A 19,402-nucleotide genomic window follows, 5' to 3' on the forward strand; every position below is an offset into this window, starting at 1 on the left:
GTTTTTTTCCTTGATTTAAAATTAACTCATTTACTGCAGTTTATTTTTGTGCGACGCTCTAGCATTATGGCGGTCAAAGGTGACTGACAGTCATTGGCAATGTGCACAAAAGATTTCATAAAGCTAAAGGTGCTCACATGCAAACAGATGTAGATACATACATATGTAAATATGTATTTGTGATGCATATATAGCGTAAATTTATATTTAGTCATAGTCATTAATTTTCCGCCTCATGAGTACTGCCGTTCACCCGTTTCAACTCAACACTCAATTGTGACAATTTTAAATTTAATTTATTTGTTTTAAATTCGTTGATTTTTTAAGCGCATAGAGATTGCAACAATAAATATTACTTTAAGCAAATAATAAACGATTTCTCTTAAAATAACCACGCATCCGTCACTCTTATTTTCTCATATTTGCACTTGCATGGCCGTGCGTATCAGGAATTATGGTTGAATTGAAAATGACTCAGACGTACAAAAACATTTTTACATACAATTGCACGTACATATTTATAAGTATAGCACATATGATGGGGCTACTGAGCATAACGAATGCCCCAAAATAAAGCTCAAGTGCATAGTCTAAAGTTTTTAAATACATACCCAAGTATTCTACATACGTACATACAAATCCAATACAAATAGTATATGTAAATTCACTTTTGTGCAATCACTTGTAATATATTATATATTTCGTAGGAAAATTAACTATAATTTCTCTTAATTTCCACTCTACGGAGGAAAAAACGAAAATTAAAAGTTGAATATATTGACCCTCGGCGCTGATACTCATTGAGCCGTTGGCACACTGTGACTGTCGTACACTCGGATTGTAGTTGTATTTTAAACGGTAAAACTTGAAGAGTGACGAATCGAACAAACAAATGTCATAAATCAAATAGATAGACATAATCAACTAGATATAGAATGAGGAGAGTAGACTTTAAGTGATGCTTCACAAGTAAATTTTTTGACAAACGAGCATAGTTTAAACATACAATAGCTAGCAGAAAAGTAGCGAAACCAAAAGGGCCTATGTGATAAAATTTCATTAGATGAGTAACGTCTTATATCTAAATTTAAATTTATGTTACGTATGTATGTTAAGTATGCGTTCTGTTGACCTAATTTCTTGTAAGTGACCTAATTGTGTAATTAAAATATTAAATTGAATGAAATGTACTATCAGATAGATTTGTACAAGCCCTTAATAACAAAAGTGTTCAATATCTTTATTTTTTCGAAAAAAGTTCTTTTGTTCCTATGTTCCCAATGTATTATATCACTCAATCGGTTGAGTAGATGAATCAAGAGTGATTCGTTTGAATTGATGTAGTCTTAGGTGAAGAGAAGTTTATGATCCGTATTATGAATGCAATCACATTTCCGAAACCAGTCAGTGAAAAATATAATTTTAATAACCTTTGATCTTATAAGAATCCTTTCTCAAAGGGCATATTTCAAATTCCGAAACTTATTTGGCGAGGTCTATACGTATATACAACCAACTTTAGTAAATGTTTATTTATGTATTTCTTTATAATACACAGGCGACTTCACTGTATATGAGTAGCTTAATTCACTTTTATAGTTGACTTTAAAAAGTCACTGCAAGTGCTATATAATTTAGCCCAGTAAAATTTCATGTCATTACATTACAACCGATACATTGGATTTAATGTAACGTTTTGAAAAACCCTTTCGAAATCCAAAAATACACAAATATGTTATATCACTTTGAGAACAGAAAGTAAATCTATATATCTATCTATCTACTAACAGGGTGCATAAGAAAATGACATAGAAAGGTAAAAAGCAACAACAACTTGATTGAAATGTAGTGTGTACTAAGTATATACTCAAATGCATTAGTTGAATTTATTGCAACAAATAGCCACCCACTAAAGCAACAATGTTTACATATATATGTATATGATATGTAGTATCTACGACTATTTGTCGTCGCTACTGCGATACGTTAAGTCATATGCACACACTTAAGTGTTCATGGTACTGAGTTTGTAATGCATCAACGCACAGAACTCACATTACACAACCCCTCACAGCACAGTTATTTTCATTAAGGCAAACTGTGTCCCAGTTAGCGGGGCAGTGCATCAGTCACCCAGTCGAATCAAATCAGTTGTTGAATTAGTCATTTGGACAAACCCATTGCATGCAACTTGTCGCCACCATTAGTTGAGGAAATATATATGCATGAATATGTGTGGGCAGTCAAGCGCTCAGCCATGCCACCAGCTACTGACACAAGTGAGCGAGGTTGCCAACACCCGCATATTTCTGCTTCTTACCACAATTAACTATTAATTGAATAATATTGTACACCCGTGAGCAAATAAATGCAGTTGGGTGACAATTATTTACCTCTCAATATTGTATATGTATACACATAAATATTTAGTTAAGGAACTTTAAGGTTATAATAACAAATGTTTATTTAAAAGTATATTAAAAATTTGATTGAACTTCTGAAATGTGATAATTTTAATGTTTTTATTTGTTATAGACTAAAATTAAAAATATTAGTATATTTTAGTAGATGTTTTGTAGATGTTTTGTATCCACTAAAAATACTTTTAAAATTTGTTAAAAATATTACAAATGTCAGAGAATGACAGATAAAAACAGCACAAGAGCCCGAAATGTCAGTGAAATGATTGTGCGGATCCATTTGCCTTTCTTAGTCTAAGTAAAACACCTTGAGGGGTGTTAACACAAATACTTCATCTTCGAGTTTGTTATGATAAATTTAAGAAACCAGTGTTAACCAAAATTGTTTTCAAATTTTACACTTAACCGCAAAATTTAGCAGTAAACACGTAATTGTTGACACAAAACGTGAAATTTAAAAAAAAGAGGTGCGCTCATCTCTACGAATATGACTTAATAACATGAGACTAAAAATATAAAAAATGTTGAATAAATATTTGAAACTTGTCAAAATTAAATTCATAATAATTAATAATTACCAATGAGTTTGGAATTTTTATTGTATTTTATATATATATTTTTTTGTAATTGTCATTGTTACATGTAAAGCAAACGTGCGCCATGACATTTGAAGGCCAATCATAATTTTGTAATGTATTTTGCACTAACGATTGCATATGAAATTACACCAACACATGAAAAAAGTAGAAAAAAATAATAATAATAAAATATAATACCGTATAGCAAATCATTACAGGCACCTACAAACAATCACACCTAGTCTTATAAAAATATTTGCAGCAGCGTAAATAATTTATTTAAAAAACAAGTAAGGATAGGCTATGTTCGGGTGCAACCGACCATTTTTTACTCTCGCAATTTATTGCTATATTTGTATTAAGATAATACGCAACTTGACCCATATATTCGGCATAAAGTCCAATAGAAAAACGAAAATCATCATATATAGTATATAGGCTTAGGTAATTCCTGAACCGATTTCACTTATTTTCATCACCAACATATATTATATCTGAGATTATATGCTCACTTAATTTGGCTAAGATATTTCACATATTAACCGATTTATAAGCTACTAGCAGACCCGGCCACACGTTTTTGTGGCTAAGGTATACATTAAATTAAGTTGGTCCAATCTTGGCTTCGGCGACGATATTGATTACTCGAGGTTGATTTATGTTACGCAGCATGATTACAACTCACACTACTTTTAATTGCAAAGTACAGGCAATTTTAAATAGTTTGGGATAATTGACTACGTCATCCTGGTTAGTAGCTGTGTCAACTCTCTTGGACCGAAATTCTAAATTGTCGCATTAAGATCATCGATATTTTTTTTTTTACCACCAATATGGGTCATTCAATCAGTCATTTATGGTTATCATATTGAGGTTTCATGTCAGGAAAACTTATCTTTCGAGTCAATGAAGTGAAAGAAATTTGTTGGAAATGCTATTAATCCATCGAGGTGTCAACTGCCAACTATTTCTACAATCGCAATTTGGTATTGTTGCAAAAACACTCATATGTTAGTTGTTAATTGGCGATTCTTTATGTGTAGCCACAAATTAAATGATTTTAGGCATGCGATTAGCCCGTCACTAACAGTTGATCCAGGAATAATTGGAAGAGTCTGGCGTAAATCACCTACTAACAGAATCCTGGCTCCACCAAAAACGTTCATCGACAATCAAGATCTTTTAAAGTCCTGTGCAGTACCTCCAACGACTTCTTGAATATTTGGAAAATGTTCGTTAAAGCGCTATTTTTGACGATTTTGCTGACTGGTGTTTCGTTCATTTGCAATTTAGGAGTAATTTCAAGGCCGAATGTGCCGTATGTTTGCCTACTAACAGGTGCCAAGTCGTCCCTATTCCCGTTAACCTTGGTGGTGAAAATGAGTGAAATTGGTTCTGGAATTACATCAGCCCTCATATACTATATATGATGATTTTCTATTGGACTTTATGTCGAATATATAGGTAAAATTGTGTGTTATCTTAATAAAATTACATCAATAAATTGTGAGAGTATAAAATGTTCGGTTGGACCCGAACTTAGCCTTTCCTTATTTGTTACAAATTTTTTTGGGCTATCGACACAACCTTATACAATTGAACCATAACAAAAATATTTTAACAAAGCAACAATGACAACCTTCAAATTATAATTTTTTGTTTTCTCTTTTATATTTTTCTTGTCAACTCGAATAAAATTCTCTTATTATTATCTTCCTCGAAATTTTTTCATATTTACTCACTTTCTAATCTTTTTCTGGCCTTCCACGAATATTTCAAGACTAAAATTAGCCAGATCGGTTTGGCCGTTCTCGTTTTTTTGCGGCACAAACGAACAGCAATTCATTTTTATATCATATTATTATCAAGCGACAATTATTTTTAATTCTGCACAGGACCATACAAAAATTTCAAAATTTTTAACTCGTGATATCTTTTGAATGGTATGTCAGAATCTAATAATTCAAAAAGTTATATAAAGGTTTTGAAGCGATATTAAATAATAAATCATTTATTTCGATAAGGATTAATACTAAGGTATAAATAAAGAGCCTTTTCAGGTAGTGGTATTTTAATTAATTTTTTTTTATATAAAATCGCTTATTGTGACAAAACTATAATAGTTAGAGATATGATGTCGCGACATTTTTTGTAGATAATGATAAGTTCTACAGTAGTACATCACTTTGTTATATCTTCTATCGTTTTCGCAGCATTCGCGATTAAAGAAAGTTTTTTGTTATTTCTTTACATTATCGGAGTTTTGGTAAGGAACCCAATTTTTTTTTTAAACTAAATATAGCCTATGTCACTCAGGGATAGTATAGCTTTCCAACGGTGAAAGAATTTTTCAAATCGGTTCAGTAGTTTCGGAGCCTATTCGACACAAACAAACAAAAAAACAAACATTTCCTCTTTATAATATTAGTATAGATTAAGCCCATCGTATTTTTGAAAATCCTAAAACAAAAAAGATTTCCTCTGAATTAAATTGAGATATCTGAGAGATTTACCGATATTTTCGGTTAAAAATTTTCCATAAGGTACTAAGTTCTTCATATTCGATATCCGGGGTATTGAAAAGTTATAGTCCGATTTCGATAACATTTTTACAAGTGATACCACAGATCATATACAGTATTTGTGCAAAGTTTTATTTCGCAATCTTCATTGGTTCCTTATGTATATATTACAAAGTGAAGGAGTCAGATAGAATTCAGAATTGAGTTATATGGGAAGTTGTCGTGGTTGTGAACCGATTTCATCCATTTTCCACACGTGTCGTCAGGGTGTCAAGAAAATATTATATACCGAATTTCATTCGAATCGGTCGAGTAGTTCCTGAGATATGGTTTTTGACCCATAAGTGGGCGATGCCACGCCCATTTTCCACTTTGTAAAAAAAATCTGAGTGCAGCTTCCTTATGTAAAATTTAGTGTTTCTGACGCTTTTCTTTAGAGAGTTAGCCCACTTTTAGTAATTTTCAACCTAACCTTTGTATGGGAGGTGGGCGTATTTATTATCCGATTTCAACTATTTTCATGATGTGTGGTGGAAAAGAAAGTTTGGTATGGCTTTATTGGTTTGCGAGAAATATACAAAAAACCTATTTGGGGGCGGGGCCGCTCCCACTTACAATTACATTCAAATACTAGGACGATCATTTGTACTAAATTTTACTTTTATAACTTTATATATGGCATAGTTATGGCGTGGTATTGGTCCGATTTTGCCCATTTTCATAAGCAACTCTCTCACGGTCACAAGGAACATGTGTACCAAGTTTCGTCAAGACATCTCAATTTTTACTCAAGTTATCCGTTGCACGGACGGATGAACAAACAGACATTCGGATTTTGACTCGTCACCCTGATCATTTTGATATATATAACCCTATATCTAACTCGTTTAGTTTTATGACTTACAAACTACCGTTATGTGAACAAAACTATACTATAATACTCCCTTAGCAACCTTTGTTGCGAGAGTATAACAATACTCGTATATACATAGACACACGATCATATGAATAAAGTAAATCAAAGCGGTAAGGTATGTGTCGTGCGCCACAGTAATAATATTAGTAGCACCCTACCATTGCCGCACAAAGCTGTGCACATCATGAAGGCCCCTAATGACTTTTGATTTATTGCGACGAAAATTAATATTATTATACGTCAAATCTTTATAAGCCCAAGACAAAAAATAAATAAAATAAAATAATAATAAAATAAATAAAAAAATAAATAATAAAATATAAACAATCAGTCAAATTTTTAACTGCCATTTGAGTTGTTTTGACAACTTTTTTGACTGAGTTTCGCCATAAGTATTTGCAGCTGTCAGTCATAAAAATTTTTGTGCTTTCTATGAATTACGCTTTATTATTATTCTTAATTAATTATTTGACAATGCTTTTTATTTATTTTATTACTTAACTAATTGGAATTCACCGAAAGTGTGTAGGAAGAAAGCATAAGTATTTGATATGACATATGTACATAAAATTTCGAATTCTTTTGTTTATTATTATTTTTAATTTTCGCGCTTCTTTTATTGTTTATTTGTATTGCCTCTTCCGTGAATGGCACATTTCTTATTTCTGTGTTTCTTTCAGTTCAAATGCCTTTAAAGTGATGTATGTCTACTTAATAGCGTATTATTCACTGTTTGTATATCGAACCACCCACGCAGTTTTTCACAAAACGTGTGCAGTCTTCAGAGAATGTAGACATATTTTTGGCGAAAAAATATAAACAATCAGATATACAAAAATCTTTAATGGCAATAACATTATTAATCATTGTTCTTGGGCTTATAAAGATTAGAAGACAATTACTTAAGTGGAATCCGCATACTTTTAAGAACAAAACAAACAGCAACAACATATTGAGCATATTTCTTTTGTATTACGAATGTGAATCCAGTTAATAACTTCCTCTCATAAAAACATTTCAAAGGATGCGGTAGTGAATCAAAATGGTCCAAAATAGCTAAGACCAAAAAGAATGCTAAGACCGTCAATCTTGATGGACTTACTCAATATATGAGTTCGATTCAAATGGTATGAAACAACGCAAGATCTTATTACAACATCGAACGGTCAGGTCAATAGGAAATATTACACAGTTAATAAGAAAACATAAATGAATACATCAATAATAGAATGGAAAAATGATTTATAGTTTTTTTTAGCAAAATTTAAATCGTTCAAAAAAGTTTTTTAGAATCAAAATTAGAAAGTAACTGGACATTGTTAGAACAAGGTCCTACTAAGACGAGAATATCTCGAGGATGGATGTAAATACAAATATATTTATTGTATTGTAACTTAAGCATACATAGGTATATATTGCAGACTTATATTGGGCACTTCTTCTACCCTCTGTACTTTTTCCGAAAAATATGAGTGTATATACCTGTCAGTATATCAGTATATAACTTACTTTAACTTAGACTTGCAACACAAGTGTACTGTTTAATGAAACCAATAATGAGTAAATGAACGACAAAAATAAACCACAAAACAAGATACATATGAAAAAAGACAGCAGAAATAGAATCAAACAAACAAAACAGCAAAACAAACCACTAAAAAAACACCTACACCAATTTTAAACCGGCGCAAATGTACAATGCCAGACCGGCTTAGACCTTCCTGATTTTACTGGCTGTCGTACGGTCAATTGTTTAACAGCCGCAGCAATTGTAATCATTACACACACACACACAAGCCATATATCTAAATTTCTAAAAACGGAATAAAGGTCAAGTTTAAATGTCAAGCCCCGAGCTAAATAAGCCGAGCAGGCGGCGTTCCCTCAGCTCGTTGCTTGGCATGCAAGCGATCGATTGCGCGAGAGCAATCATTTACGAGTAGACTGGAGGCACAAAGAGGCGAAAGATCGCATACCAGTGAGCAATAAATGAGTATGTAAAAATCGGCAAATTTGTAGTCATTTGTTCGAAGATGTGAATGTTTAAATGAATGAACGACTGACTGACTGTGGAATTAGTGAATGAATGGTCGAGAGTGTGGGTGATTTGAAAAGAGTAAATAAGAGGGTACACTGGTGGCTAATTTTTTATTCTTTTAGCACTAATGTCGCAAAATAAATTGCTGTGGGAGCAACCACAAATAAATAATAGCTGTCATCGATTGGCTAACTGCTATAGACAAGCCAATCGAACAAACTTTCCAAATTTCCATACTAACTAGCAGCACTGAAATCGAATTGTATGTACTTGGTCGCACTGAACTCTTCAACCACCGTCTATGTCTAACGTTTTCTGCAACAAATTCAATATTTATTAAAGTTTTTTATTCCATAAATTCAATACAAAAATACTAACGATTTATCTTCGCCTGCCCTTTTCAATTTAAAATTTGTGTATAACAATTTTTATTATTTTGACAGTAATTTGTTCTTTGAGCCGTTCACAATAGTAAAATGGTTCCAAAATGAGTAAAACAAAACTTGGTAGCACTCAGTAAGCGACTATTGAAATTTTAATGAGGTATTCGCATGGCGCACTATCGTCGATTCGGCTATAACCGGCTAAACGGTTGCAACGCCAATCACATACATACATTCGCATACTCTCCAGCACGAATTCAACTAGATATCTTTGTTGTTGCTTTCACATGTAAAATTTTTGACAGGCGAGCAGCGCCCAAAGATAGCGAGCAGAGAAGTGACCAAGCCATGGCAGCTAATATTCGGTAGATTAGAAATAAAGAAATTCACCACATATTTTAACAACATTTAATTTCTATTCTTTCCCAAAACCTCCCTATCAGAAAATGTTCGATACAATATTTTGAAAAAATATTCCCTTGAATTCACCACGAGTGTATACAACATTACTGAAGACCATCATCTCTGGCAGCTGTTCAAGCTTCAAACAGAGCACGAAAAATAGCGAATACGCCAATTATCAAATTTTTGAAATGGAATGCCACGGTATTACCGCTATGTGCCGCAGACACGCCCATTTGTAAGAAACAAAAGCCACAAATTTAAATAAACTGGCATTTGACATGATGATTAGTCATTCGGAGGCGAGCTCCACTACTATAACTCCCTCACATTGCCGCTAACTCAATGCTCAATGGAGCCGTTACAACAAAAGCAACGCGAGTACGAGGCAAACATATAACTTTGTATGAATGTACATCTGTGCAAATACATATACTACGAGCATATAACCCTCATGTAACCTTAGCCGCCATTCGAGTGTCTGATTTTTCCTTTATTTCTCAAATTTATGATTTTATTTATTTTGTTTATTTTATTTTCTCTCGCAAAGCGCATGCTAACGTTACTTTGTGGACTTTGATTTAGTTGGTTTGGTTTTTTTGTTTGTGGTTTTCTTGGTGTCCACCCACAATTTGTTTTGCGCTTGTGGGTGCTAATTATTATCAATGCAATTGCCGCTTCCCAAGCAAAATCGCTTCGCTCTATGGGCTCTTGAAAAGTTCCAAGAAGATCCGACTTTTCGAGCCAAATTCTGTTCAGCGATGAGGCTCATTACTGGTTCAATGGGTATGTGAACAAGAAAAATTGCATTTGGTACGAAGACCAACCTGAAGAGATTCAAGAGCTACAATTATATCCAGAAACAAGTAAGGAAGGGCTAAGTTCGGGTGTAACCGAACATTTTATACTCTCGCAATTTATTTATTTAACTTAATTTATATTATATAATACACAATTTGACCCACATATTCGTCATATATATTGTATAAAGTCCATTGAATGTTGAAAACCCTAATATCAGGTTAGAAGCACCGAGGTCCTCACGTTCGATATATGGGGCCTTGAAAACATATGGTCCGATTTTGGCGATTTTTAGAATGGGGCGCCACACTATAAACGTAGTATTTGTGCAAAATTCTGCACCGATATCTTCACTAGTGCTTACTTTATATATTGTAAAGTAAACGATTCAGATCATCTTCTAAGTTCTGGTATATAGGAAGTAGGCGTGGTTGTGATCCGATTTGGACAATTTTCACAACATATCATTGGGATGTACGGAAACTATTACAAGCCAAGTTTCATTGAAATCGGTCGAGTAGTTCCTGAGATATGGTTTTTGACCCATAAGTGGGTGACGCCACGCCCATTTTCCGTTTTGTAAAAAAATCTGAGTGCAGCTTCCATCTGTCATTTCTCATGTCAAATTTAGTGTTTCTGACGTTTTTCCTTAGTGTGTTAACCCACTTTTAGTAATTTTCAACCTAACCTTTGAATGGGAGGTGGGCGTGGTTATTATCCGATTTCAATTATTTTCATGGTGTGTGGTGGGGTACGTAAGAGAATCGACTTCTTCATTGGTTTGCGAGATATATACAAATAACCGATTTGGGGGCGGGGCCACGCCGACTTCCCCAAAAAAATTACATCCAAATATGCCCCTTCCTAGTGCGATCGTTTATTCCAAATTTTACTGTTATAACTTTATTTATGGCTTAGTTATGACACTTTATGTGTTTTTGGTTTTCGCCATTTTGTGGGCGTGGCAGTGGACAGATTTTGCTCATTTTCGAAAGCAACCCTCTCAGACATCCGGATTTCAACTCCACTCGTCATCCTGATCATTTATATATATATAACCCCATATCTAACTCTTTTATTTCTTGGTGACACAAACAACCGTTATGTGAACAAAACTATAATACTCTGTGCAACAGGTTGCGAGAGTATAAAAAACAACGGTTTGGTATGGGTTTTGGGACGGTGAAATCATCGGTCCACATTTCTTAAAAAATGATGCCGGTAAGAATGTGACCGTCATTTGATGTCTGAAACGACATTTGATGTCGTGATCTCGGCGACATTTGGTTTCAACAAGAAGACTTCCACTTCCCACATATCGCATCAATCAATGGATTTATTGAGAGAACACTTAGATCATCACGAATTCGTAATCGAAAATTGGACTCAACGGATGGACCATCTGAGACATAGCCGCGGCCAACATTTGAAAGACATATGCTTTAAAAAAAAATCCCAAAGAATGTTCTTTCGAATGATAATAAACACTCCCCATTAAATATGACTTTCCTGACCCTTTATATAATTGAATATCGACCATAAAAATTTTGTATCTTTTAATCGGTACTACAGTGCGAAAATACGAAAAAAAATAATTTTATGTATTCAGTACCACCCTAATAGTAATGTCTATATATCTCATCAACACCTCGCTATTAAGTTTTGCGGCTTTTCATGTATTTATGTGTATCATGATTTTTATATGAGGTTGTTTCGCACTCTTCCGAAGGCAAACTGGCATACCGTACATTTTTCGATTTTCCACAAATTCACAAATCACATTAAAGTGTCTAATAAGTTTATTTCAGACTAGATCATATTGAAAAGTTGAAGTGAATTTGCAAACGTTTATACACGGGTATTATGCATTTCAACATTTAAAGTAGACGATGAGGGATTATTTCATATTAATTAGTACAGTATTGTAAGAAAAAGTGCAAAACATACGTAAAGTGTAGATTTGCCACTATGAAATTGGAACGTAGATGGCTCGTGAGTCATTGCCGGCACCTTCTCACTGAAACAACAACCTCATAATTTTAAATAATAAATACATTCTCATCAATACAAAACCGATAACATTTTCAGACTGTGTGCGCTTGCTTGTTTCAATTTGCGAATATTAATTGAGATAAATACCAAACGAGAAACCAGTTACTTATCATAGACAGCGACAGCAGGCTCTCAGTGCAGCACTTCGCCGACATTAAAAACGCGTGCAGCGGTGCTTAACAATCGAGAACCAGTAAGAAAAATATTAAAATGATAAAATGTAATGAGTAAAAAAAAAAAAATGAACCTGAAAACCGGTGTAAAAATCGTATCTGCGTAATACTCGTATCATCAGACAAAATGGATTCGATTTCACCTGTGCCACAATGTTTACACACTTAAGCGCATACTTACGTACTTACTGACAAGTGTTTACTTTTCAAGGTGACCGCATATTGAGACTTGAAGAATTAATATTTGCGTACTTATGACAAGACGATATGTAATCAAGTGAAGGAAATCGAAAGGCATAACATTTCACATACTTAATTACTAATTTTATTAATGAGTAATAAATAAAAAAAAAATTAAATTAAAAAAAGATATTAAAATATCAAATGGCCTACGTATTTATACGATTTTGAGAATTTGAATTTTGATACATTTTCAATTATTTTATTTTTAGAATTATTTGGAAGTAATCACACAGAAAGAAGAAGAAACAGGTGGTTTATTAAATATAAAATTGTCGAAATTTTGTAATAAAAATTGTAATAAAAATAAACAGTAAGGAAGGGTTGAGTTCGGGTGTAGCCGATTATTTAATACTCTCGTAAGTTATTTATGTAATTTTGTTAATATAACATACAACACTAAATTCACTGATTTTCACCACCAAAGGCCACCGATATTTTCGGTATAAAGTTCACCGGAATCCGTATATGAGGTATATGGGGCTACAGGAAGTTTTCACACTTGTTGTTGTGTATAACAGGACCGTTATACTTCAGAGATCGACGGTAATATCATAAAATAAACAAAATTTAAGCAAAACTCTCTTTGCCAATGGACACTACTATTTAATTGCTCGCAACTGTATGTAATAAAAATATTTAAAAAACTAATAATCTTATCATTATCGAATCATGACAATTGAAATAATGAATAATATTTTAATTACTAAAAAAAATTGTATTAAACAATGTACAAAATAATTAATAAATAATATTTTAACTACAAAAATAAGAAAATTATGAACACAGTTTTATCACAGCCAATTTCGTTGTAATAGCAGTCATAAATTCTACAAAGCGATGACTACTCAATTTATATAAGAAACGTCATTTTATATTACATAATGCAAAAGGTTCAATAAACTCTTCGCCCAAAGCAATATTCACTTTCATTTATGACACTTCATTTTAAGTCTCTTGTCAACTGAAAATCGCCTACGCATCTTCGCTGTAAAAAAATATTTAATGGAGAGAAATTATGTAAACAATGGTTCAATGAGACATCTTCGGTTGTCAGCGCACTGCAGGCAGCAGGTAACATGCAAAATGAAGTAGGAACACTGATACAGCATGGTACTATAATATATAATATTTAATTTAATTCCATAAGTAAATGTCGTTGAACTCAAGAAGAGATATGAAGCACCGCCCATCTCTCCACGACATAATTAAGTGTAGGTTAATGATATTAATGTGTTCCTCATGTCGCTGATTACGCGACTCCGAAAACCCCCTAGTAACAAATTTCAAGCGATTCCGATGAAGTTGTGGAAACGCTGTCCGCCACTTTGGTTTTCTGGGGCTATGTCAAAACCCTGATCTAATGAGGTTAAATGGACCTCGGAATCGGATTCAGCGAGCCCAAAACCATAAGGCACACATAGGTCGTGACAAACATTTTTTTGGCTGTGTAATATAAGGGATTTATATATTTAATTTTAGACCATCGGTAAGCCCTCAAAAATTTAGTTTATATGGATCTATGTGTGAGAAACTAAAGTTAGCTTAGATCCGATGCGATCCGAGGATGCGAAAAAAATTTGGAACTTTAGCAAATCTACCGAGTTGTTGACTGGTGCTTAGTTTGGACTCACTTGAGAGAAAGATGACTGTAATAATAGCTATGGAGCGGCAGCTGGCAGACAAGATTTATTGTTTCCTCCCCCTTTAACCAATCATCAAGCTCAGCTTTCGTGAATTCCATTGCAATTGGGAACCCAGAACTCATAGTATGGAGCTTTTGCCTTTTGTTGTATAAGAAACAGAGGAAGAGGAGGAGGAAGAGGTTTCGCGAAGTCCAGTATTATGGTTGCATAATACGGAATTAGAAACTTATCTTTTCTTAAAAGAACAATAGCTCTTTTACAGATAACACAGAAGCTCAATGTAACAACCCTAACGGTTCCAGTTATTATAAATGAAGATTATCGTGATATAAATCTAGATCAATTTCGCATGAGTGGAAATCGTCGAAAATATAAGATTGATTAAAATTCGGGATTTTCTGATGACGGGAATAATATGTTTATTCCTCTAATTTAACTGTCAAAGTAATGGTTTTGTACTAATATTGACAGGTATTGAAAATACCATATAAGGCTTAATAAGAATTCCAGTTTAATGTTGAAAAAATGTCAGGTATGAAAACAACGTTAGGAAAATTACGTAATTTACACTTGCAACACTCGTACAAATAAGTGATATTTATGCGACAACATAAAAAATCATTACAGCATTTTCTTCAGAGGCGTGTGCCATGCCAAACACCGTGGCGTATACGCAACCCATAAATTCGCAGCACCGACGAAAACTTGCATAACACAGCAACAAAAACAATAGCTTACATGACGACGTATGAGAAAATAAAACACTTACTTTTACCCATTGATAATTCGCTTTATCATTATGTATACTTGGGTAATATTTCTTTTTATATAATTTTTTATCGTCTCAACTTTCCAACGCTCAATGGGCGGTTCGTTGACGATTCGTGTTTGCTGACTGCTACAGTTTTTACTGTCAAACGTCAGGGTAATGTCTTTAACCTCCAGTTTGCTGGTAGTCAGTCATCAGCACACGCTATTGAGTTACCGGAAACTTTGATATGACCGAGACCATAACGCGCTGGCGCCGACGCTGGCTAAATAAGCGTGTTGCATTTGCGGTTATTGCGGCCACGAAGTTGCAGGTAATGAAACACAAGTGAAGAGAAGACGCGGAGAAGGGTATGGACGAGCAAGCTAAGATGCAGCAAAGTTAATAAGTTCAAAAAGTGTGTTAGCAACTTAAAGTAGGTATAAAGGGTGACTCGTATGGCGAGCAAAAAGAAATCCTAAAAAATATGTTTATTATTAAGAAGCCGAACAGCAAGCATAAATATTTGTATTTAATTTTATGTGCAGCTGTAAAAAAGTTACCACAAATGCACCAACTCACACATCCTCAGCAAATCTACGCCAGCGCTGAGTATTGCATTTCTAACAGGGCTTGCTTGCAGCAACTCTAGCGCAGCAACGTTAAAGATTGTGCATGGGAAAAGCAAAAATAATAAAAAAGATTTAAAACAAAAACAACGCAACAATGGCATGACGACTGCAGACTAACGTTGACAGCAGCCCACAGCATTATGTCCACGACTTCCGCGATGCCCGGTTGCGCATCAAACAGTGGTGCTACTCAGCCTAGGGTAAACGTCTAACCACCTTCGAATGATTTTTGAGATTCTACGAAAAATACTTTAGAAAATAAATTAAATATTTTTTCATTATTTATCAGTAAACTTTTCTGTGCAATATGGCAAGAAGTTCGGATTTATTATGGAGTTAGGTGGGTTTCAAAATTTTAAAATTAAAAAAAAAATGTTGTCTTATTAAATAGTATAATATGTTTCAAATATTATCCAAAGGTATAAAATCGATCCGAATAAAATTCTAAGAGATAGACTCTTTGGAAGTTCCGCCCATTAGGTCAATTCAGTCTGAATATAAAAGTTTAAACGCGAAACTCAATTTTTTAAGTCGGTCACGGACTCGATATCTCGAAAAGTTATAAAGCCATAGTGTTGAAATTTTGCACACATCTTTGGAATACATTATCTAGTTAATCAACGAAGGATTTTTTATATTTCTATTACAACTATATTTCAAGCCAATGTATGTCGAAATTTTACAAAAAAGTGAGTTTTTTTATACAAATTTATATATTACAAATACAAATACAAATTTTAATATTTTCTTTCTTCCTTCATTCATCAACTACGTTTAACATTTACTATGGAAATATTTTTGTTTTATTGAGTTTAGATCAACCAATAATGATATACGACATGAGTTTTTTTGACATATCATGGGAGATGAGGTACCAACGGGTGTGTTTTCGGAATTTTTAAATAAAAAACCCAGAAAGTACTATTCAAATACGTATATTTGATATGCTGAATTGTTGAAATGAAATATATGTTTGTATGTATTAAAAAAAATTGAAATACCCTTGTTTTCAGCCTATGAAATCCACATAACCCCTTAAACGCAGTTTTTGGGATAATGCAATTTGTAATCAAACATCTAATCAATCTAATTGACCTTGTTCTACATATGTTTAAATTTATTAACTTATGAAAATATTTATACATTTTTAGATTTAATTTGTTTATATAGAATCTACAAAAGTTTAGTGTTTGACTAGATGACTAAATTTGCAATAAATCTCGTAATGCAGACGTAGTGTAGTATCGATAGTAGTATGGTGCAGCTATATATCTTCTTCTAGTCAACTATAAGAAGACTGAAGATTCTTTCTCTGCTGTTTACATTAAATACATCAATAATATATGCAAAATTACATATGTAGGTGCATATGTACATAGTATGTATACCGGTATGTACACCCACTTTATTACCCAGTCAGCGCGGTCGAATATATTCAAACAAATGATTGCCTGCCATGCTGAGAGACTGACTGATTGAATGACTGAGTGCGCAAGTGAGTGAGTGACTGCAACTGGTATGAATTAACCGATTGGCTACCAAGCTGGCGGTGACATGCGCCTGCCGGTAGTTGTGCACAGCTAATAAATTAATAAATATACTTATAAGTTTAACAGCAGTTAAGTAGCGCGCAGTAAGCAGCTTTGAGAAAAAAACAAAACGCAAAAACAGCAACAAAAGCAACAACATAACCGCACAGTAAGGCAACATCGTAGTTGCTGTAAAAAGTAATTTCTTTTTGTTTTCGTGTGAGTGCAACGAAGTGCAATTTGTCATTTGTTTTTGTTTTAACTAATGTAAACTCTTGTTGTGCGTTGTTGTCGTCGGTTCACACCGCTAACAACTAGTAAAAGTAACCAGTTATGGCAGGTCGCCATTAGATGGCAGCAATTTCAACATTTTTTTTTCTCCACTTGAATTTGTTGTGCAAACAGTAAAAGTAAAATATTTACACTTTTGAAGCTTTTTTTGAAAGAGTTTATTGCATTTATGCTACGTGAATGGTGCCACACGTGTTGTTGTTTAATTTTACACTTTTTTGGAATTTCTACACCTCTTTGCGTTTTTTTTACTGTTCGTCTGACGCTCATTTACCTTAAAAGCGCAGTACAACCAGACATCGCTTTAATTACTTAAGCTCTAAAAAACAACAAAAATGCAAAGAAAACCAAACTATAACAAATTTGTAATGCAACACCAAGTCAACGAAAGCGCATACTCGCACACTGCATTGCAAAAGTCAATGAACATGCATACAAAGTACATATTTAAATTTGATTCAAGTAAAAGAGTCCATTTGCGAATGCGAAGTCATTGACTCTTATTTATTGGCTCACATGATACTAACCATATTAGTAGTTGTTGCACATGCTTAAGCATATGTAAAGCCATGTGCATTTATATGTACATACATATGTATGGTATGTATGTATGTATTTATATCGCACTTTCATGCTTTCACAATTAATTTAAATTGTGTAGATTTCATGTCTAGCCATATTGATTTTTAATCATCTTAAGATCATAAACCACTTATTTAATTACTAGCAGTATGTGAACATACTCTTCAACACAAATACAAAACATAAATAAATAAAAACTATGAACTCTTCATGGAGGGAACATTTCTCCGACCTGCTCAATGGCAGTGAAAGTACAACACCAGGAGATGGCGAACCCGATTCCCCAATCGATGACGATGGAATAGATGTTCCATTACCCGACCATGAAGAAATTCGAATAGCAATTACCCGCTTGAAGAACAACAAAGCGGCGGGGGCCGATGGATTACCGGCCGAGCTATTCAAATACGGCGGCGAAGAACTGATAAGGTGCATGCATCAGCTTCTTTGTAGAATATGGTCGGAAGAAAGCATGCCTGACGATTGGAATCTTAGTGTGCTCTGCCCAATCCATAAGAAGGGAGACCCCACAATCTGCGCCAACTACCGTGGTATAAGTCTCGTCAATATCGCATATAAGGTTTTGTCGAGCGTATTGTGTGACAGACTAAAGCCCACCGTCAACGAACTGATTGGACCTTATCAGTGTGGCTTTAGACCTGGAAAATCCACAATGGACCAGATATTCACCATGCGCCAAATCTTGGAAAAGACCCGAGAGAGAAGAATCGATACTCACCATCTTTTTATCGATTTTAAAGCTGCCTTCGATAGCACGAAAAGGAGCTGCCTTTATGCCGCGATGTCTGAATTTGGTATCCCTGCAAAACTAATACGGCAATGTAAGCTGACGTTGAGCAACACCAAAAGCTCCGTCAGGATCGGGAAGGACCTCTCCGAGCCGTTCGATACCAAACGAGGCTTCAGACAGGGTGACTCACTATCGTGCGACTTCTTCAATCTATTGCTGGAAAAAATAATACGAGCTGCAGAACTAAATAGAGAGGGTACAATCTTCTACAAGAGTGTACAGCTCCTGGCGTATGCCGATGATATTGATATCATCGGAAGCAACAACCGCGCCGTTTGTTCTGCGTTTTCCAGACTGGATAAAGAAGCGAAGCGTATGGGTCTGGTGGTGAATGAGGACAAGACGAAATATCTCCTGTCATCAAACAAACAGTCAGCGCACTCGCGTCTTGGCTCCCACGTCACTGTTGACAGTCATAACTTTGAAGTTGTAGATAATTTCGTTTATCTGGGAACCAGCATTAACAACACCAACAATGTCAGCCTTGAAATCCAACGCAGAATCACTCTTGCCAACAGGTGCTACTTTGGACTGAGTAGGCAATTGAAAAGTAAAGTCCTCTCTCGACGAACCAAAATCAAACTCTATAAGTCGCTCATTATTCTCGTCCTGATGTATGGCGCTGAAGCGTGGACGAT

The 19,402-nt window shown here is 34.3% G+C and overlaps 1 long non-coding RNA gene across 2 annotated transcripts; it reads left to right on the forward strand.

Annotated features, from left to right (window-relative positions):
- Nucleotides 1–11,526: 11,526 nt before the first annotated feature.
- LOC114804167 (uncharacterized) lies at nucleotides 11,527–14,345 on the forward strand. Of its 2 annotated transcripts, none has more exons than XR_008470075.1 (3): nucleotides 11,527–12,496; nucleotides 12,738–12,884; nucleotides 12,953–14,345. It is a non-coding gene; the product is annotated as an uncharacterized LOC114804167 (long non-coding RNA). The 2 variants fall into 2 exon arrangements; XR_003752421.2 differs by having other exon boundaries at nucleotides 11,533–12,305.
- The last annotated feature ends 5,057 nt before the right edge of the window (nucleotides 14,346–19,402 follow it).

This window comes from Zeugodacus cucurbitae, chromosome 2, assembly GCF_028554725.1.
Source record: "Zeugodacus cucurbitae isolate PBARC_wt_2022May chromosome 2, idZeuCucr1.2, whole genome shotgun sequence".
NCBI classification, from domain to species: domain Eukaryota; kingdom Metazoa; phylum Arthropoda; class Insecta; order Diptera; family Tephritidae; genus Zeugodacus; species Zeugodacus cucurbitae.